General features: G+C 61.8%; 1 protein-coding gene across 4 annotated transcripts in view; it reads right to left on the bottom strand.

Moving 5' to 3' along the window:
- Rimbp2 (RIMS binding protein 2) overlaps window positions 1–9357 on the bottom strand; it is a 124811-nt gene extending 115454 nt beyond the window's left edge. For 2 of the 4 annotated variants that reach the window (XM_063225447.1, XM_063225455.1), the window contains exon 1: window positions 9168–9357. The gene's annotated coding sequence lies outside the window, so the exon portion shown is untranslated. Of the gene's footprint in view, window positions 1–8746; window positions 8878–9167 lie in introns of those variants that run through there. The other 2 variants (XM_063225452.1, XM_063225449.1) reach the window with 2 other exon arrangements.
- Window positions 9358–21511: the final 12154 nt, after the last annotated feature.

Genomic DNA, 21511 nt, shown 5'->3' with positions numbered 1-21511 from the left:
ACCCTCGGCACTCGGGTCAGCCCTGGATTCCACCCTCAGCATTGACCTCTCAGGCACAGGGACAGTCACAGAGCAGGGCAGGAGAACCAGGCAACTGGCCACGGTCCTGCACCTGTTCCTGGAGGGGCTGAGACAGAGGTGCCCTCAGGGACGTACAGGAGGTAGGCACATCTCACTGAGGGGCACACAAACCACAGATCTGCCGTCACCCTCCACCCTGGAGGCCACGCTGCCTCTGCATGAACTACAGAAACTGCCACCAGCGTCACTGACAAGCAAACCCACAGCCCCTGTGACACTTCAGCAGGTTCAGAGTGGGCACAGGATGACACTTGTGCAAGGACACATGGTCAGCTCACAGTACCCAGCTCCAGGCGGATCAGTGCGGTGACCAGAAACACAGCTTGGGCCGCATATTTCTGCCAGTGTCCCCAATGCGAGAGTGCCCTGTGTGATCAGCCCCATGCCAAGAAGATGTAGGAAAATGCAAAGACTCGGCCGATGTTGCCAAAGATCGGGGAGGAACCACGAAAGACCAGCAAGGCTCAGCCCTGCACCTAGGAGCTGGCCCGGACCCCTGCTTCCCAAGCCGGAGCCCCACGGAACTTCCGGGAGAGCTCCTGGGCCATCGAGCCGTCCACTCTGTGGGAGCGCTGGGGACCCCCGGGTTTCGAGACGAATGTGGATGGCTGAGCGGGGCTGTGTAACGCAGCAGGACCGCATGGATCTTTCACCTCGCTGCGGTCAGAGCTCTGGAAATCCTGACAGTTTTCAGGAACACAACACGCTGCCAGCTGCCGTCACCAAGCGCACAGTGAATCCCCCGCACGCTCCCGTCTAACTCGGGGCGCACCCTTAGACAGAAAAGGAGCTCGCGGAGACTTCAGCACAAGCAATGTTGGTGTGAGGGAACGGATGGAAGTACACACACACACACACACACACACACACACACAGGTGCTTAGGGGTGCAAAGAGACGGGGACAGCGGAGCCCGGAGTGAGGTGCTGGGCTGCTCCAGGCTGCAGGGGTGCGGGGTGGGAGGCGGCAGGGGGGAGTGTGAAAGCACAGAGTCCTCCTGCGCTGTCACGGGCTGTGGACCTCTGGCGTGGAAATCACCCTCGAAAGTCAGCAGCTTGACGTGACCCACACTGACTCTGAGCTGGCCGCTGAGGTCCGGCATCCCGGAGCAGCTCTGCAGGGGGCTCCCACTGATGGCTGAGGGCCAGCGCTCGGAGCAGGACAGCACCGGAGAAGCCGTGGCCTTCACAACCAAGCCGCAAACACAGGGCGTTTCCTTTCCTGGGTGCCGCGGTCACAGGGCCCACCTGGCACAGTCAGTGTGGAAGGGCACATGGGGATGGGGGTGGGAGACCAGGGGTGGCGGCCTGAGGGCCTGGGGATAGGGGGAGAAGTTGGACAGAAAGGGTCACAGAGTGTGTGAACACGAAAGTGCATGGCGGTGCGCTGGGCCGTTGATGGCTGGTTGGGTGGGTTGGTTTTTTGAGGCAGGGTCTGGCTGTGTAGTCCAGCTGGCCTCAAATGCAAGATGACTCTCCTGCCTCAGCCTCCTGAGTGTGGCGAGTGCTGGGTGCTGAGGCGTGGCCACCATGCCCGCCCTAAGTGCACTGGGCTCCTGAGGGCAGTGCTGGCATTGGGCAGCCCCAGGCTAAAGAGAAACCACCTGTGGGCAAGAGCCAAGGGCTTTTCCAGGACCAGGTGCTCGATGTGCAGGTCTTGCCAACCTGAGGAGGGAGCCGACGCCCAGAGGAGTGGCCACGGGCATCCCGGGCTCAGACGGGGCCGGGCATGCGCTGAGGGGACGGATCTGCATGGGTCAGAGGTGGACGCAGGCAGGAAGCACGCGGCCCCCGTCCAGGCTCCGTCCACTGTGACTCCCGGGTGCAGGAGCCCTGGGCGCAAACTTCGCACCCAGAGCTTGGTTCCTAAGGTCACTGCTGCCTGGAAGCAGAGGCCGAGCTTCCACCGAGGAGGCAGCAGAGGGAAAGTGCGTGGTCCCGAGAGGACACGGTGCGCTCGGGAATAGACCCTGCGTCACACGGGGGCAGGCCCAGGGCCCAGGGCAGAGGACCTCCGGGCCCTGAGAGCCCAGCACAGAAAAGAACGGAAGCCAGGAATGACGCAGAATGAGCACAGGCAGAGGTCACGACTAAGACTTCCACCCGCCACAGGGCCCAGCGTGTGCAGCACGTCCACGGGCACCTGGGCACGAGGGGCAGAGGCGGCGGCCACACAGGGAGAGAGCAGCCACCCCGCAGCCATGGCAACGGGACTCCTGCGAGATGCTGCCGGGGCTGGGGCCCCCTCAAGGGTCCCTCACCATGGCAGAGTTCTGTGCTCAGCACCTCAGTACTAGTTGGTGCCCGAGCGGCTCAGCCGCAGACGGGACTCTGTGAAGAAATCTCCACAGATGGTGCTGGAATGGACGCGCTCCGGGCCAGGTCTGACTCTCACGCTGTGCCTCGTTAAGTCAGTTAACTCCGAGGCCTGGCAGGATTATTTATGGAAATGAGCAGCCGTCTGCCTCGGCGAGTCGCAGGGCCTGGTGCCATGCTCGGCTCCAGAGCTGGTCCCGCCCTCACCCCAGCTGCTCAGAGGAGGAAGAAAGCTGGCCAGGCGTTCGTCCTTGGGCCCCGACCCCTCGAGACCTCCTGCAGCTAGGGCAGGGGGACAGGGCTCCTGCCTCCCACACTGCTCACTCAGAGCCAGCAGGGACCGTGCAGGCGCAGGATGCAGGGTGCTGGGGTAGGCGCGGGCGGCAGGGGCCACCCAGAACCAGGGGAGGCTGCCAGAGCCTCCAGTTTAATTCCCAAGAAAACTGTCAGAAATCTGGGCTTCGGGTTGGGAATTAACCACAAAGGGAAAAAGGACTCAGCCACAGGCCTCACCCAGGGCAGAGTCAGCACCCCACGCACAGGCAAAGGTTGCCCTGAACCAGAAGTCTGCAGCCCCAAAAAGACGGGAGACCCCAAGGACCTGAGGATCAGCAGCGCCACCCCACCTCGAGGGAGCCCAGGTCAAGCCCTGAGCTGTATCAGCTCCCTAGCCGGTGGGGGACCGAGGGCCGGTGGGGGACAGGCCCAAGACACCACAAACACATGGTCAGGGAACGGCCTCACCTTGGGCCACACCACACCCCCAGCTCTTTACGGTCTTGAGACAATGTCTCCGTAAGTTGCCCACTCGAGGCTCCAAGTTGCCACCCTCCTGCCTCAGCCTCCTGTGAGAGCTGGGATCACAGGAGCACCACCACGCCAGGCTGCTGTGCAGGGACACATGACCAAGTCTACTCTGGCAGGATGGGCACTGCGGGATCAGGGTCCCCCAAATACCTCCATGAAGGAGAGGGGGACCTTTGGGACAGCACCACCTGGGGGTCCCCCTGGAACCTGCTCCTCAGGGACTGGCGTCTCCTCCACAAAGGAGTGCCCCCATGGCTCCTTGGGGACCCCAAGCTCATCTGTAGGTGAAGCTCTGCAGTGATTTGGGGAGCCCAAAATCACCAGCTCCCCACCACAGGGAGCGGGAGCGGCCCCCAGCTTCCTTCCTTCCTGGCTCACATGGAGACCCTGGTGCAGGCTCTGGGTCACAACGGCAGGGCTCCCCCAGGAGAACCGATGCTTGGCCCTCTCCTTACCCGCAAGCCGGGCAGGAGCAGCTGCTGACCCAGTGCCCGATGCCCAGCTCCTCTGCGGGGACACAGAGCCAGAACCTTGCTCCCACCAGCCCCGCATTGCTTTGCTGAGAGAGACTGACCTCCCCAAGCAGGCATTAAACATTACCTTCCCCGAGAGCCCACGAGACATTTCCCACAGCGGCTCCCGGGCCACTCAGCAGGACTGCTCTGTCCCACTAGGCTGTCCTAATCTGACAGAGCCATCACCCACTGGACCTGACGCCTGCTCAGCACCCACCTGGGGTGGCGGCATCTGAATCCCACAGGCCCAGATCGGGCAGGCAGTCCAGGGGCCTGTCACCCGAGCTTCCTGGGGACAAAGGAGACAGAACTGGCTCTGGGGCAGCTCAGCACCTGCGGGGCCCGGAGATCCATGAGGAGGAGGTCCTGTGACCTGGACGCCCACCAGCCCAGTGCCTCCTGGTCCTCTCCTCAGGCCGCACACAGCCCCTAAGGTAGTGTTTAATCTCAGAAGTGACCCTGGGCCACGGGCACTAGGGAGGTCCCCGCTCGGCTTCCCCAGGGTGGAGGGAGCCCCGGCCCCAAAAGCAGGGCGGGCTTCGGTTCAAATTCTGGGAGCTCAGACCCAGCATCACAGCTTCCAGCCGCAAGTCTCAGCTGGTCACCGGGCCCCTCTGGGGCAGATTCTTTGCCTTCACGGTGGGGACAATGGGCACAGCCCACTGCAAGCTGCCAAAGCAAAAACAGAACAAACAGAGAAACCACAGGCACCAGCCGGGCATGGTGGTGCACACCTGTGATCCCCGCACTCTGGGAGGCTGAGGCAGGAGGCTCACTTGTCAGTGCAAAGTAGAAACTCAGCAAAACCCTGTCTCCAGATGGAGTATTTAAAATGCTGGGCTGTGGCTCAGTGTGAAGCCTGGGGTTCACTCTCCAGCACCAGGAAGGAAAAAACTCACAACCCCGTTCTCTCCTCTGTCCCTGCGTGGGGAGCCGAGGTCTGACACTGTGGAGTTTGGCCAGCCCAGGAGACCCCCGCCTCGCCCAAGCTTCCAGGCCCAGCTATGCCCACCGTTCTGTGCCCGACATCACCTTCCCAGCGTCTCCTCTGGGGACCCCAGAGCCAGCAGGCCAGAGTCCCCACACTGTGAGGAGGGGGCGGATCTAACTCGAGGGTGCCCCTGCCCGCACCCCGCCCAGAGAGCTGCTGGTGCCCGGGGCGCATGTGATGGGTGTGAGAGGCATGGTGGGCACCCAGGCCCTCAGATCATCGTCACTGGGCAACACGAGGACCCAATCCAGCTAGGAGGGTGCAGGCCAGGGCTCCGGGACAGTGCCATGGCCAGGGTCCCCGCCCGTCATGACTGCTGGTGGACGTCATGCGTCACTGAGCTCATCTGAGGCCTGTGCTGGAGCCCAAAGGGACAGGACCGCTGTGCCCAGGCGGGAGGGCTGACCTCTGGGGAGGCGGGCAGGAGAGGGGCCATCCCAGGACGTGGCCAGGCCAGTCCCTCCATGTCCAGTTCCTCTGTTCTCCACTTCCTGGCCGCCGTGAGGCGAGCAGGCCAGGCCTCTCCACCAGACCCCAACCACACGAAGATTGCTACGCCTGTGTCCACCTCCTCCTTCAGGCTGCAGGGCTGGGCGCTACCTCAGCAGAGCAGCCCCGAACCCTAACAAACCCCGCATCACCCCAAACAGGCGCTGAGAGGCCCTCTCTCCTCTACAGATCAGGACACCCGGGGGGCCCTGATAGTTTCTGAGTTATTCCATTGTCCTCTTAGTGGGCCTCCCTCCTGGAGTCCAGGACAGCAGCAAGCAGCCACAGTGGTGGGGTCCCAGCCACTCAGTCCACGCCAAGCTGGGCCAGGACAAGTCCACCCTGCCACCTGCCAAGGACAAGGTCATTCTCCACACCCCGGGGAGGCTGAGGTCAGCAGCTGGGACCCACACACTGGGGGCTGCATCAGCTGGGGCCCTTAGGGCTGTGTGGCCCGAGCTCACCCGTGAACCAGGCAGCACCCAGCTGCACAGCAGGCCCAGGGTGGTCGCGGGGTCTCAGATGTCCCTCCCTATCCCTACTGGTCCAGATGGCCCTCCGCTGGACAGGAGCCTGGTGACAGAACCAGCGGCCAGTTCTGGTCGCAGCCCCAGACCCTCTCTCTGGGGCTCTGTGCTGTGAACTGGAGGCATCCAGGTCCCCGAAAGGCTGGAGGAGGTGCTCACAAGGACAGGCACGGGGCACACAGGCTCACCGGGTGCAGCCCTGGACCCTGCCTGGGGAACAGGCCTGGGCCAGGTTCTGCAAGACAGTGGCACATCCTGGCTCTCTGAGGACTGCAGCGGAGTTCAGGGACCATCACTGGAGGTAAGCAAATGACCGTTAGGGTCAGGAGAAAGTTAGGGCAGGAAGGACATGGTAACGGTGACTTCTGTCACTTGTGCTGGGAGCAGGGGTGAGGTGGTGAGGACTCACCAGGGCTGGGCCAGCCCCGGAGGGCAGCACTGGGGCAAAACCAGCCAGCACCCTGCGAGGGTTGAGGAGGCCACAGCAGCCCTGGGGTAAGGGGTGGAGAGAGGCAGGGCCCAGGGGAGGAGGACGGGGTGAGGGTCACACAGGCAGAGGAGGGCTTCTCGGAGGAGGAGGCCTGAGCAGAGCCCTGGACAGCAGCAAGCGGGAGGGCGGGAATAGACGGGACTGCGGTTTGTGGCCACTCCACAGGGTCCACCGCTGGGGGTCACTTCGGGAGAGACTGATGGTGACAGAGGCGCCCCAGTCTGCCCTGTCTGCCCCCCCCCCCGTCCGGCTCATGGCCAGGGCCTGGCCTCCATGTCACTGTCCCCACAGGTCCCCGTGTCAGATGGTCACGCGCACTGTGCCATCCCGCAGCTGTCCCCACCCACTGGAGTGAGCCCCACGCACTGGCCGCTCACCACATGCTTACACACTCACACATGTGTGTGCACCACACACATCCTCGCATCCCAGAGGCTGCTCAGGGGCGACCCAGCCCTGCAGCCCAGCGCCACCCCAGCCGGCCGGGACCCTGCTTCTCTCCCAGCCTGGGAAAGCTTGGCAGTGACCACGAATCCCCGTTCCCATGCTCAGTGCCCACCAGCTCCACCTCGGGGCTCCCTCATGAGGAGGGATGGTCACCTGGAGCCAGGGCCTGGGGCCGAACCCAGCACAGATGCTGACCCTGGGCCTAGGGACTGGAACCTGGCACCTGGGCCGCAGCCCCTCTGCCCTGCTCCAGGGGAGCCACAGGACATGGTGACCCAAACCTGACACCCCCACCACTGCCGGTGACGCCCAGCACCCACACCCTGGTGCTCGTGGACTCCACATACAGCCTGAGGGTATGTGACCCATGGGGTCCCCCAGAGCTCCCAAAGTCTAGTCCTGCCTGGTGACCCTGCTCCAAGGCAGGGCGAGGGGCCCTCTCTCCTGTGGCGTGGAGGGAGGTGCAGCCCACAGCAGGATCCCCAAGGAGTGGCAGCCACACAGCCACGGTCAGAAGTGGCCACACAGAAACACGCCTGGCACAGTCAAGGGCCATGCAGGGACCAGGGCACAAAAACCAGCACACGGGGCTCTGTCCCCAGAAGTAAGGCTCCTGCACCAGGGGCTCCCAGCAGACCCCAGATCCCCCTTTCTCAGGGGGACAGCAAATGGGCCAGAGGGAGTGGACAGGGAGTAGGAGGGTACAGACGGGCCCAGCTGTCACCTCCTCCTCTGCTGGCCGAGGCCAGGCAGGAGACCAAGGTCAGACGACTCCCCAGTGGGCGGAAGCAACACATTTCAGAACGCCACCATCTCAGCCACACGGTCAGGGCCACAGGACGGGGCTTAGCCAGTTCCTCAGGTTCCCAGACACACAAATCCCAACCTGCCCTCCCTGAGACGGGGTCACCTGCCTCCCGAGCCATCTCTGCCTTGTCACATATCACCATGGCGACCCCAGACCGAGGCCCCAGGCAAGGACGCACCTCCCAAAGAGGCTGTGCTCCCACAGCCACGCTGTGAGCCAGGGCCTCAGGATGGGAACTTGTTGGGATGAGGTCCCCAGTGCCACCCAAACTCAGGTGCAGCCCATAGTCTAGGGACGGTGCTGCTGCCGAACCCTAACCCCAAGCTCACCCCAAGTCAGTGGACTGCAGCATGGGAAGCAAGCCCTGGCTGGCCCCTCCCCACAGCCTACACCCGCCTGGCCTGTGGCCCACCCACACCCCAAGCATCCCCCACACCCAAGGCTTCCGGGCTGGGGTACATACAGATGGGGACAGGGAAGCTGCCCTCCAGCCACCTCTCCTGCCCGCACAGCCACTCCCCAGGGTAGGGGATGGTCAGCCTCCAGCGCCTTCCAGGAGTGACCCGGAAAGCTGCTGCCATGGCCTGACCAGCCGCTCCGCCCACACGGCTGCCCAGTGGTCAATGTCTGAACCCACCTGGTACCAGTAGGGCAGGAGGAAGTCCATGCAGGCCCGGGCTGCCGTCCTCCTCTGCCCGGCCTGATGGTCAACCCTCTGCAACTGGCCACTCCCAGACAGGATCTGACAGAGAGACCCAATGAGGCTGCTCTGGGACCGGCTGGCGTCCAATGCCACTGGCCCCTTTCTCAGGTCAGCTCCCCTCTCTCACAGCCCTGGGTGACACTCAACTTCCCCGACATGCCCGGGACAGTCTCTCACCGACAGTCCCCAGGATCCCAAAGAGCGATGGGACAGGGCAGCAGGAGGGGCCTCTGCCCCTCATCCCACCCCCTCTGCCCTCCTGGCCCCCCAGCATCCTCAGAACCAGCAAGCGCCACCAAGAGCCACCCTGCCCCACCCTCTGCCTGACTGCATCCCTCTCCGGTCCTCTGGAGCCACCAGCTCCAGGGACAGCCAGTGCGGGCTCCCGGCGGACCAGGCCAGCCACAGCTTCCTGTCACGGAGGCCTGCCAGGCCCTGCCCAGGTCCCCGGCAGGTCACCCGGGCCCCACAGCTCCAGGTGGAAACAGCTCCTGAGGGAAGAATCTCCCTGTGGAGCCGCGTGTGGGCTTGCACGCGTGCACACATCCAGCAATGCACACACATGGGCACGTACCCCTGCCCGCCGGAACACCTATCCTGACAAACCGCCAGAGTGGGACGCGGACTGACCGGCCCACCCCAGGCCTGCAGCTGGGCCTCCCTGCTGCAGATCCGGGGTCGCCGGTGCCCTGCGCCTGCCGGGCCAGGAAGGCTTTGCGGCCGACGCGGGTCCAACTCCACCGGGGTGGGGGCTTCCGAGGAGCAGGAGGCTGCAGCGGGCCGGGGCCGGGGCCGGGGACGGAGCGGTGGCCCGGCCTCCAGCCCCACCGCCGAGCCTCTCGGAGGCCGGCGCCCGCTGAAGGGCACCGCAGCCCGCGGCCGAGCAACTTCGCCGGGGCCAAGTTTGCGCTCTGCGGGGACGCGCAGCTGCAGCGGCAGGGGGCGCGGGGAGCCTTCCGTTCCGTTGCGCTCGGGGCGCGCGCACCGCGGCTCACCTCGGCCCAGCTCCAGGCCCGGGCGGCGGCGTCCGGCTACCTCCGCGGGCATCGGCGAGTCCGCTCCGCGCCGACCCGGCTAGAAACGACTCACTCACCGCCCGCAGACCGAGCGGGGAGGCGGGGCGCGCGCCGTGCAGCGGCCGCGGGGTGTCGGCGCCCACATGCGCGCACGCACACGCCAAGATGGCTCTGCCCCTCGGAGCCGCGGTCAGGAGCCGGGCGGCCGGCAGAGGGCGCAGGTCCGCCCTGCAGCCGGCCAGGCCCGGCCTCCCTCCTGGTCAGGTCAGCGGCCCCCTCACTGTCCACCACCTGGCCGCCGCCCCTCCCCCGAACTGCACGCCCCAGATGCACCAGCTGCCTAGCAACCGGCGAGGGGAGCGCTGGAGGAGTGCGTGTGTGGCCTGCACACGCACACACATTCATACACACACCCGCGTGCACACACACATACACCTGCATATGTCACACACGTGGGCATGCACTTCCCCAAATCGCAGCTGTTCTGCAGCTCCAGACCTGACCACACCGTGACACAGCTCGGCTGACCCCCGGCACCTGCAGGTGCATGGCTTTCCTAGTCCAGATGCATTTTGCCTCTGGGTTCACCTGCTGGATGGAGGCCTCCCCTAAGCCTGGGCTCTCTGGGTCCCGACTCACCCATGGAGCACATTCACCCCAACACCGAGCAGCTTGGGCAAAGGGCCTGTGCTCCCCTGTGCCTGTAGGCAGGGCCATGAGAGCCATGGCAGTGGGCGGGCAGCATCTAGCAGAGTCCCCTGACCTGCAGCAGCACCGGTCACACAGCCAGAAGCAGGAGCAACCCGGGTCCACCGAGCCACAAGTGACCAACAAGATGTGGTCTGTCCACGAGGGAAGTCGTGCTCTGCCACAAAAAGTGGCAGGGTCCAGTCACAGGCACTGGGGTGGACCTTGAGGGCATAGCGCTCTGGGAGAGATGCACCCACAGGGGGCAGCACAGGGAGATGAGGTCGCTCTTCAATGGACTCAGAGTTTACTCCAGGGTGGGGACGACTTCGTGGCCCTTGGCACTGTTAGGTCACGGTGCCTTCAGTGTCACAGGAACCAGGCCTGCAGGCCCCAGGCCAACCCTGAGCCCCGGGTGACTGCAAAGAGGCCCGCTGTCCCCCTGCAGAACAGGCCCATGTGCTAAATTTGGCGAGAAACGACCCATAGGCCTGGATTTCTGCCCTGACTTCTGGCCGACCCCTGTCTGTGTTGAAATCGGATCTGTAGGTCCCATCGGCTGGGTCCCAGATCCAGGTCCAAGACCCAGGAGCTTCTGGAATCCAGACGTGGACTCCAATGCGGCCACTGCGCCCATTGCCATGGCCCATGGCGTACTGAACAGCCCACCGTCTCCCCTCCCCCTCTCTCTGCAGCGCCTGACTGCGAGCAGAGCCCCGAGCTGCACCCAGAGACCAAAGCACCACCGTGTTGCACACCTGAGCCTCGCTTGCCAGGCTTGCCGTGGACTGGTCTGTGCCGTGGTGGCCTCACCGTGACCCAGGTCAGCTCAGGCAGGCCCTTATCTTCCCATTACCCCCCTCTCTTTGTAAGAAACACAGTTGGGGGTTTAGCTCAGTGGTGCAAGCGCCTCTAACAGCACCAGGTCCTACACTGGACCTCCGGTACCAAAAAGAAAACAGGCAAATCCGGGTTGTATTTGCTGCTCATTCTGTTTGGCTTCAGCGTTTGGAGGGCTGGACATCCCGCTGGCTCGTTAACTGCCATCCCAGTCAGTGTCCAGCCTGCCAAAGGTCCACTCCCCATCTCCTGTTACCTGTCTGCTGTCCCTGCTTGCCCTGTGTTTACACGGGGGAGGAGCCAGCCTGGGGAAGCGCGTGTCTGACTGTTTCCCTGAACGCCGTGGTCCCGAGGCGCATCCACTGTCTGCATCGTCCATCCTTCATACCACGCCAGAGTAGCGCTCCCGTGTGGAAATGCCACACTCCCACTGTCCACTGACACAGTGGCCACGGCCACGCTCCAACTATTATGAATTGGGTGTGCGTGGATCACTGTCGTATGATGCTTTTAACTTAGAAGGTTTTGTAAGATGTACCCATCCTGCAAGCACTGAGATTCCACCTCATCCCAGAAAGAATGGCTACTGTGAAGAAATCAACCAATAACAAATGCTGGAGAGGCTGTGGGGGAAAAGAGCCTTCTCCACTGTTGGCAGGAGTGCAGACTGGTGCAGTCAGTGTGGGAATCAGCGTGGAGATTGCTAAAAAAAAACTAGGACTAGGGTAACCCACTCGGTACCCCTTCTGGCTCTCTCTCAGACAGAAGATTTATTTTGCTCAATAAACATTTCTGCTCTTAAAAAAAACTGGGACTAGGGCTGGGGATTTAGCTCAGTGGCATAAGCACCTGCCTTGCAAGCAGGCAGTCATGAGTTCGATCCCTGGTATCAATAAAAATGAAAAAGACAAAAAAAAAAAAAACTGGGACTAGAGGTCCCTTTCAACCCAGCTATTCCCCCTCTGGGTACGTTCCCAAAATAATTTAAAACATCATGTCACAGTGTTGTGTCACCCCTGTTTATAGCAGCACAATCTGTAATAGTCAGATCTTGGAAACAACCTAAATGCCCATCCACTGAGAAATGGATAAAAAAGATGTGGTATTATACAGGGAGTACTACTCAGTCGTAAAGAAGGATAAACTGGAGATTTTTACAGGTAAATGTGATGCTAAGATGCTGAAAAATTAAAATAGCTATTAACAAAAATAGTTAGTTAAAAGGATAGTTATTAGCAGTATTGTCATTCTGTGCTGTTTGTTACCCTAGTAAGCAAGCACCAACACAGAGTCATAGATTAACTGACCGCGTCATCATGCTGTTCGGTATGTGTCATCACCTTAGTAACCTGTTTGCTGTGTCAGCCATCATTCCCTTTATGAGAGACAAATGTTCCTGGAATTGGCAGACCAAGGGCTATGAATTGGCTAACCACCCCCTGTGAAATGCCTCTGACCTCAAGCAAAGGGGAACAAAGGCCCACCTTGTTTCTGTTTCTCATCACTATGTACTTAATGATCAATGAGCTAATCATAAATGAACTATAAGAATCAGTCAAAATTCTGACTCAGTCCCACAGCTTTGCAAATTCCATCTGCACCGTGTCGCTGGGCCAGTAAAATAAAAGCGCTTCTTTTAAAAGACGTCATCGCGGGGCTGGAGGTTTAGCTCAGTGGCATAAACACCTGCCTTGCAAGCAGGCAGTCGCGAGTTCGATCCCCGGTACCGATAAAAAGGAAAAAGACAAAAAAAAAAAAAAAAAAAAAAAAAAAAAAAAAAAAAAGACGTCATCGTGCCCGTTTTTCATCTCCGGGCCTTGTTTTTTGGGGGGTTACAACAGTAAACAGATGCAACTTGAGCCCCTCCTCCTAAGTGAAATAAATGAGACACACTCATAAACATCATATTGTCTCTGAAAGAGACACGCATGCGTGTGTACATGTGTAGATGTACGTGTATGTAGTCAGAAACTAGCTAAGATAGTTACAGCACTGATTTCTCTGCGTTCACGGAGAGAACCGTGTTGTTCGGACAATGAAATGCTGATGTCTTACACTCTGGGCGAATGATTTGGGGGTGACAACGCGCAATATCTGTTCCATTGCTGTCCCCGACTGACGAGCTTTGAAATTTTTAATATTTTTCTTTTGCTCCTTGAAATAAAGTGGATTTGTAAAAACCACTAAGCACCCTTCCCAGGGGTCAGGTGTGGTGACCTCTTCCTCTTCGCACGCTGGCTGTCGGAGGTGGATTTTTTCTTCTGCTTCACGTCCTAGATGGTTGTCACCCCATACGGGGAAGCCGCCCGGTGTCTGCCCCAAACACCGTACAAAAGCCTTCGCAACACTGCACATCTTTGCCAGGAACCAGACAGCGTGTGGCCGCACCGTGCCGCTCGGTACGTGTGGGCCTCCCTGTCCGTTCCGGCCCACCTGGCTCTTGCCGTGCTGTGTTCCCCTGGCCTCCAGGGGTCTCAGGTGGACCTGCCCACCGTCTGCTGCCCACCGCCTGCCTCCTGGACCTTTCCCCACCTGACCACATGCAGACGGGACACCGGGTCCAGCCGCCCTTCCTGCCGGGGACAGTCACAGTCCTCCTGGGACAGTGGGAGCCCAGGGTGACCGAGCCGCCCACCTATGGAGGCGCCAAGGGGCGCTGTGGCATGCACTCACTGTGCTGCACCCACACAGGGCATGGGAGGACCAGGACCAGAGAGAGTCCAGGGGTCAGCTCCCCAGAAGCAACAGTGAGCAGTGCCCACACAGAGGGCACCAGGCCAGGCATCTCTGTCCGGTCCCAGGTGGTCAACACGGGGGACCTTGCGACAGGAAGGTGCAGGTCGGGTGGGAGGGCTGGAGGGCCTGAGCCCTGGGTGGCAGAGCCAGCGTGTCCCAGCCTGGCTCCGGGGCCCAGCACGGGCAGCCGGCACATCCACACGGGCGCTGCCCATGCCCTGGGAGCTGGCTCTTCTGCCTCAGTTTCCCTCTGCACAGGGTGAGCATTTCCTGAACCCCCTGGGGCCTGAGTACAGAGCTGATGGCATCTTTGGAATGTCCCAGAACTACACAGGAAGCAGAGTGCGGGTCCTGATGCCACGGGGCTCAGGAGCGGCCGCAGTTACCCAGCTGTCCAGGGGTCCGGGGAGTGGACACGGATCCTGATCACCACCCTCAGACGCCAAGCAGTAGAGTGGGCTGCTCTCAAGCAGGGTGGGTGGGCACAGCGTGTGTCTCCTGAGTCCTGTCCTCCCAGCAGTGACACCCATGCCGCAGATGCCTCCCTGCCCGTCCGGCTCACAGGACACTGGGGGTCCTGGGGGTAGACTCGCGCCCCCCCCCAAGAAGCTGCCACCTCGGCCCCAGTACCACGGGACTTTTTAGTGTGTGTGGTTCTGGGGATGGAACCCCAAGCCCTTACACTGAGCTGTACCCCAGCCACCCCACGCTCTTTTATTTTGAGACAGGGTCTCACTAAATTGCCCAGGCTGAGCTAGAACCTGTGATCCTCCCGCCTCAGCCTCCCAAGTAGGGGGAGCCTACATCACTCTGCGGGCTGTGGCTGGATTTTCAGGGGGTCCGGTACTGCTGGTTGAGCTCAGAGCCGCAGACAGACAGGACAAGAGGCCTGAGGACTTCCGCCCCTGTGGGGAGGGTGCGCACACAGGAGCTCCCAAGCTGCGCCCCTGCCCTGTGCCCCTCGGTGAAGGCCAAGGAAGTCCCAGCCACCGACAGGGACAGCGCTCTCTGTGGGACCCGCGGGCGGAGCACTGCCGGGGTCCCCAGGCCTCTGGCCATGGAATCTTCCACGGCTAAGCCCCAGAACAAGCAGGCACCAGATGGCCCCACCCAGCCCTCCGCCCACCGGCCAGATGGAGCCACATGGGCCCCGATGCTGGCTCTCGGGCCGTCCCCACGCGCGTGGGCCCAGCCACCTGGGCGCCCCCACGGGACCCACTCCAGGCTGGGCCTGGCAGACCCAGCTGATCCGGTGCAGGTCAGGTCACCGTGTCCGTGTGTCCGTCCGTCTGCAGAACCCAACACACCAGGCTGGCGACTGCGTCCTCAGAGAGCCTGGAGCGTGGCTAACTGGGGCACCAGCTAGAAACCGGGTTTGGCCGGTTTTCCTCCAGGACGAAGCATCCTGGGGCCACCGAGGACAGAGGCTTGGGGAGGAAGGTGGCCTGGGGCCCGCAGGACGTGGCTTCGAGCAGAGGAGGCCAGGGGCAGTGCTGAGGACGCTCTGGTCTTCCATTGGAAAACCAGAGGGACTCGGGCGCCCCGGCTGGGCCCTGACAGAGGCCCCCGATAGGTGCAGAGGACCCGGCAGACAGCCCCGCTGTCCTCACGCCCTCCAGGCGGAGCTGCACAGTCCCACAGACCTCCCTCAGCCTCGAGGACCCTGGGTCCCTGCTCAGCCCTGACAGCGCAGGAGCCCCCCAGCAGGGGACGTGTTTGGGGGTCCAGGGACAAGTACCCCACGGGCTCTTCCAGGTAGGAGGGCGTCACGGGTGACACATTGTGTCCACTTGAGCAGTTTAACTGAGAGGCTCAGCAGGGAGCCAGGCCCTCACTTTGTAAATGTCCTCAGCCTGGGCAAGAGGAGGGCAGAAGACGGGTGAGTGCTGCACCCGCCCTGGAGAGCAGGGCGGCCCGTGCTCAGCGTCACGGGGGGAGAGGAGGCTTCCTCTTCCCGAGTTTTGCTCTGGCTATTTCTGCTGGCTGCTGCCTTGAAGTGCTGCCCTGGTGCCATGGCACCCTGCCTCGGAGCTCGCCAAGTATGGACGGAAACCTCCACAAGCTGGGAGCTAAGTAAACCTCTCCTTCCTTCATTTGAGGGTCAGATGCTTTGTCCCAAGAGAAAAGTAACCAAGACAGTGAAGTAAGGGAGACAATCAGACAAGGGGAAGGGCTGGGCAACGAGGGCACCATATGTGTTATGCACATGCATAACCCCACAGTGAACCCCGATGAAAAACAAGCATTAAATAGAGGAACCGGTGAGGTGAATTCATTTTTCTTAGTCCCCATCCTGAATATGGGTATGATGGCTGGAGCTGTGGCATCTATCTTGTACCCATGAAGGAAGGTCAGTGGAAGCGCAGCGCCCCTTAAACGCTTGACCATGAGCTACTTGAGTCGCTGCCTGCACTCAAAATTCTTCTCATGGAGAAAAATAAAGCCCCGCCTGTCCAGGTCACGGTTAGTCAGTCATGCATCGCCTCCGCTCCTGACAGACACAGCAGGACTGCAGCCCAAAGCACAGCTCTCGGGGTGAGGGGCGTCCTGCTCCCGAGCCAGCCACCCTCTGCCACAGGGGATGTGCACGTGGCCTGGACGTGGCCTGGCACCGAACAGAAGTGCGGCATGGGGCTGGGCGATGGGGAGTGTCCACAAGTGGCCCACACCACACCTAGGCCGGGCGGGCCCTGTGTGTGCTCTTAGAGGTCAGAATCCAGCCTGTGGGAGCCTCGCCCCACGCCCGGCCTCTGACTCCTGGGGCTCGGGAGAAGCACAGTCTGCAGCTGCCCCGGGGCATGCTGGAGCTCCATTTGCTTTTCTAGTATTTTCTAGTATTTTCTAGTATTTTCTGTTGTTGTTCTGGGATCAAACTCACCGCCTCACCCTTGCCAGGCGGGTGCCAAGCTGCTGAGCCCTGTCTGGGCCTTTTTCTGGTACCTTAAGTCTTGAGCGCTGTCGTGAGTGTGGGACTCCGGGGGACCCGGCTGGAGCCCCCGAGCAGCCGGGCTCTCCGGTCCCTGCCTGGTGATCACCGTGCTCGGGCAGCTCTACCGTGGCTCTTCAGTGGCACCAGGCCTCACGTCCCTCCCCATGCAGAGGATGCTGGGGATCCTCACCATCACCCCTCTGCCCACGATGACCCTGCGGGCATCTGCACCCCGAGAAGCTGCAGGCAGGAGGAAGGGCTGCGGCAGCACAGGATGTGCAGGGGCTGCCAGCCCTGGGTCACCCTTGGCGTGGAGTTCACCTGCGCCCCATCCTCACAGCTGCAGAATCTCGGTGGCAGTAATTTGTCATCACGTGGCCTGAGCTGACCCCAGCCAAGGAGGCCCAGGCCCACACAGGCCATGACCGGCACAGCTCCTTGGGCTCCAGGGCCCACAGCCCTGGACTCACCCAGGGTCTGGAGGCAATGCAGCCACCCTGTGACGCCATCTGCTGGCCCTGCACCCCCAGGGGAAAGGGACAGGGACAGGACTGAGCCCAGCACCATCTCATCTGACCACATGGCTGCAAGGACGGTGCGGCCACAGTCCAGGGCTCAAGGGACACACCTAACCCACTGTGGCCCTCTTCGGCACTGGGTCCCTATGCAGTGCACCTCAGGGACCCCTGGAGACACGGGTGGGGCACACAGCCGGGCACAGAGGCCCAGCCCGCATGCAGGTCCTTGTCCCTGACAGAGCCGGAGGAGGTGGGGATATCCACAGACAGCAGAGGCCAGGCAGGGGCAGGGAGGCCGGGACCAGAGTGCAGTGGGAAAGGAGGAGCCCGGCCAGGCAGACGGCAGTGTCCCAACACTGTGATCCCTGGAGGACCAGGACTCAGGCGGCCACGGCCCCACACCATAAGAGGGAACAGGAACCAGGGGACAGGGCTCAGTCACTGCCGCCGCCGGGCCGGGGACGTGTGGCCACCGCTCCTCCACAGGGGAGGACTCCCAAAGCCAGGCCACTGAAATAAAAGGCCAGGGTCCAACTGCTGTGGTGAGCGCCACCCATTATGTTTGTTTGTTTTTGAGACGGGGTCTTGCCATGCAGTTCAGGCTGGTCTTGAACTCACAATGATCCTCCGGCCTCAGCCTTCGAGTGCTGGGATTACAGACATGTGCCACCATGCTCGGCTAAGCTTCTCTATTTTGAATTTATCTCTAAATTGCCAGACCAGGAAAATCTGGGAAGATGGAGAAGAGCACAGCGCTCCCTGGATTTGGGGGCAGGTCCGGGAGGTGAGAGCTGGGGCGGGGTTGGATTCAGGACGAGAGTGACCTAGTGGTTACAATCAGACACCTCTGTGGATTACTAAAATTACTAAATCTTATGTTCTGTCAATGGTGAGGTATACAAAGTTTGGGTTCAATAAAGTTGTTCTCTTTTTAACAGGCAAGCAAAAGGGATGGCCATTTTGTAGAAAGTAATACAAAAAGCCAAAAGACGGGGGGAAAATGTCTTCAGCATGACTGCACCAGAGAAGTGCAAACATCCCCAAGACTGCGCTCACCCGGGAGGGGCGGCGCCCCCTGGCGGCTGCGGGAGGGAACCCCGCTCACCCTCCTGCACAGCCAGCCGGGTCCTGGGGGTGACAGTGGGGGACACGGAGGACGAAGGCGCCTGGAGACCAGGGTCAGCTCGGCTGCTGAGGGCCGGGGCGACTTCTCAACAGGGCGCCCCGGCTGGCCGTCAGGGACCTGGGAGAAGGAAGCTGCCCAGCAGAGGCCTCTCGGGTTCCACTTAGAACTCGGTGCAGAGGAGCAGCTGACGGGAATGCGGAGCCGCTCGGGCTGTCCCGTCTGTCCGTCTGTCCAGGAGAGAGCGGGTGCTCACCGATCCCAGCGTCCGTGCTCTAACCCTGGGCTCGCACCCTGCACCCTGTGCGCCTCTGCCCCGCGGCCTAGCCCTTCGCTCCGGCCAGGCCCCACTGTCCTCCTAGGTGTCCTCCGGGGGAGCAGAGGGCATCCTGGCAGCTCAGCCCGCGACGGCCAGGCCTGGGCAGCAGCCGTCGTGTCCACTGCAGGTGAGCACAGAAGGAAGCGCGGGGCTCAGCCGGCCGCCGCGGCCAGAGAAGCAGAAACCAGTCCTTTGCGGGCCTGTCCTCAAGACGCTCGGCGATGGAGGCTTAGGGATCACAGAGCTTCTCTTAGAAGAGAAACGCAAATTATAGAGTAGAGTGAACCACAGGTAAGAAGCAGGAGAGGCGGTTCTCAGACGGGAAGGGGGAGGGGAGGGGGGGAGGGCAGGGCAGGGGAAGGGAGGGGAGGGGAGGGCAGGGGAGGGGAGGGCAGGGGAGGGGAGGGGAGGGGAGGGCAGGGGAGAGAGCAGAGGAGGGGAGGGCAGGGGAGGGGAGGGGAGGGCAGGGGAGGGGAGGGGAGGGGAGGGGAGGGGAGGGGAGGGGAGGGGCGGGCAGGGGAGAGAGCAGAGGAGGGGAGGGGATGAGAGCGGAGCCGGCCATGTCCACACTCCACTACCTCAAGGCCCGCCAACGCGTGGGCTGGGAGCGCGGGCTGGTGAGAAATGAGGTAACAGGGACTTTGAGGGGAGCCACTCACCGCAACATCTCACTGCCACCGCTGGCTCCTGCCCCACCCGGCCCCCACCTTTTCCAGCTCTGTGTCCTGGGGACCCCCATAGGTGCCCCCCGGTGCCCGCACGCCTGGGTCTGACCCACCATGGCAGCTGCCACTGCAGTCCTCCAGGCTCGAGGACCCAGTGTCCCTGCAGCCACCCTGTCCCACGGCCACCAAGCCCCCGGCACTGAGCAGGGCAGAGCAGCACCATGACCCTGCAGCCACCTCTTCTCTGTGTGACCTGAGAATAAAACCCTTCCCCTGGCCAGCAGGCCCCTCACCACCTGCCGGGCCAGCGTGTGCCGTCCCTCCCAGCCCTGGGAGTCCCGGCCTGCACAGGGCTCCAGGCCTCCATTGGTCGGCGGTGTCCCTGGCAAGGGTCCCCAGGAGCCACCCCAGGTGACCATCGATGTGCTGCTGCCTCTGGATAAGCAGACCCGGGGCACAGGGCAGCTACAAGCCGGTCAGACTGAGTCAGTCATGGAGATGGGTGCGCGCGGGCCTGAGCTGACAGCGCCCTCTGCTGCCCGTCAGGTGCCCTGCAGGCACGACAGCCCACAGCAGCTCTAGGCGGTGACACAGGTCACCGTGGCCGCTCACACATTTAGGGACAACCCGGGGGAGCCGGCTCATCCCTCCCCCAGGAGCGCACGCTCGGGACGTGTGAAAGAAGCCACATAGGCAGAGCAGGGACCAGACCACAAAAGTGGCTGGGGAGGTCGTGCGGCTCAGTGGGCAGCGGGGTAGGGTGGGGTGGGGAGCAGCTTCCACCCACACCCCACAAGAGACAGCAAGCCTGTGCCAGGCAAGGGCACACCAATCGCCATCCGGGACTCTGAAAGGACTTTTCAGCTCTTGGTGCTTCCTGTTCACATGCAGGGTCCCACACTGCAGTGTGTCAGCAGCGGCCCCAGGGGTGCCGGTGTTGGGAGTCATCCTCCGGAGGCTGGACACACACTGCCAGCTTGTCCCCGAGAGGCCCTGGTGACCTCCAGGGCTGGGCTCTGAGACACAGGGCTTCCCAGATCATGCAGCAGGGAGGTCAGAGCCTGAGGCCGAGCAGACCACAGGCAGCCTCGGGGCAGGGGCAGTGCTGCTGCCCAGGAGCCCCAGACCAGGGAGGAAGCCCCCGCTCCCGCTCCGGGGCCACAGCTCAGCTGGAAGGCACCAAACTCAGGAAAGCTCGGGCAGGGACCCGACCGGCTCCCCCAGGGTGGCTCCCAGCCCCGCAGTCCGCAGCCCGGGAGGGTTCTAGAGCTGGTGGATTTGTGGCTCCACCTCCCAGCACATCTGCAGGAAGGAAGCCATCCTCAGGGCTGCACAGTCACTGCCACAGAGGCCCCGCTGCCCACCCACCTCTGCGAACCCAGGCTTTCGGCCCATGATGGTGGCGCTGAGGTTCCCGGAGACGAAAGCCACCTGCTAACGTGGTTTGAGTTCGGGAAGCACTAAGGGACCAAGGGCACACTGTCCATGGCGAGCTCTCACAGGACGTTAGGGAGGAAGAGGCAGCACAGCTCAGACCCAAGGTGAGGACCTATCACCAGGACCCGGAAACCCCATCAAAGTTCAAACAAGTGACCTCGAGGTGGAGCCCGAAAGCATGGAATTAGTATTTGCTATAAGCTCCAGGGGTCAGCGGCTCCCTAGTAATGATCCTCCACATCCGAGACACAGACAACAGAAGCATGTAACCACAACAAACAAAAAAATACCTTTGAGCTGGGCACGGTGGCACAAGCCTGTAACCTTAGCTACTGGGAGGCTGAGGCAGGAGGCTCGTGAATTAAAGGCCAGCCTGAGCAATTTAACAAGGTTCTGTCTCAAAATTTAAAAAATAATAATAATAAAGCCCAGGGTTGTAGCTCAGCACTCTCTGGGTTCAATCACCAGTACCGAAAAGGAAAACTAGTTTTATGAAAAACACCTAGGATGATCAGTTTACATTACTCAGTATAACCACAAGGGCCAGGAGTGACCATCTCAGCGGGACAGGCCACCACTGGACCTACAAGGAAACACCCCCAGCATTTCCAGAAAAGACCCGACAGAACGAAAGTTCCCTTTGTTCCCCTGGAAACACAGTGTACACACAGACTCTCCGCAGACCCGAGCAGGGTAACAAGTCAACCTGTCACCTGCTGTGTCCGCCCTGATTCATGCAACGTCGTGGAGATACCTGGCCAGGACACAATACCCACACACAGTGGATGTGGCCACTGTCTCTCACTCGGGGCACACAGGGACCTGCCCGGGCAGGCAAGGGCAGACGGGGACCAGGGTGGCCCAGGGGGTGGGCAGCGAGGTCCTCCAGGGCCGGACACAGTGACAGCCCCACACGTCACACAGCCAGGACCCCAGAGACTGCACGTGCTCCAGGCCTCCCAAGGCGATGGGCACCAGGGAGCCCCACCTTTGGCCCAGCCAGCAGCGGGGCTGTGACCAGCTGCCAGGGGGCAGGAACCCAGTGTCTACTGCTTAGCGTCCTGCAGGT

This window comes from Cavia porcellus, unplaced genomic scaffold, assembly GCF_034190915.1.
Source record: "Cavia porcellus strain 051 isolate PalLab524CR breed Dunkin Hartley unplaced genomic scaffold, mCavPor4.1 scaffold_16, whole genome shotgun sequence".
NCBI classification, from domain to species: Eukaryota; Metazoa; Chordata; class Mammalia; order Rodentia; family Caviidae; genus Cavia; species Cavia porcellus.
The sequence above is the reverse complement of the archived record's forward strand: the minus strand, read 5'-3'. Positions and strand labels throughout refer to the sequence as shown.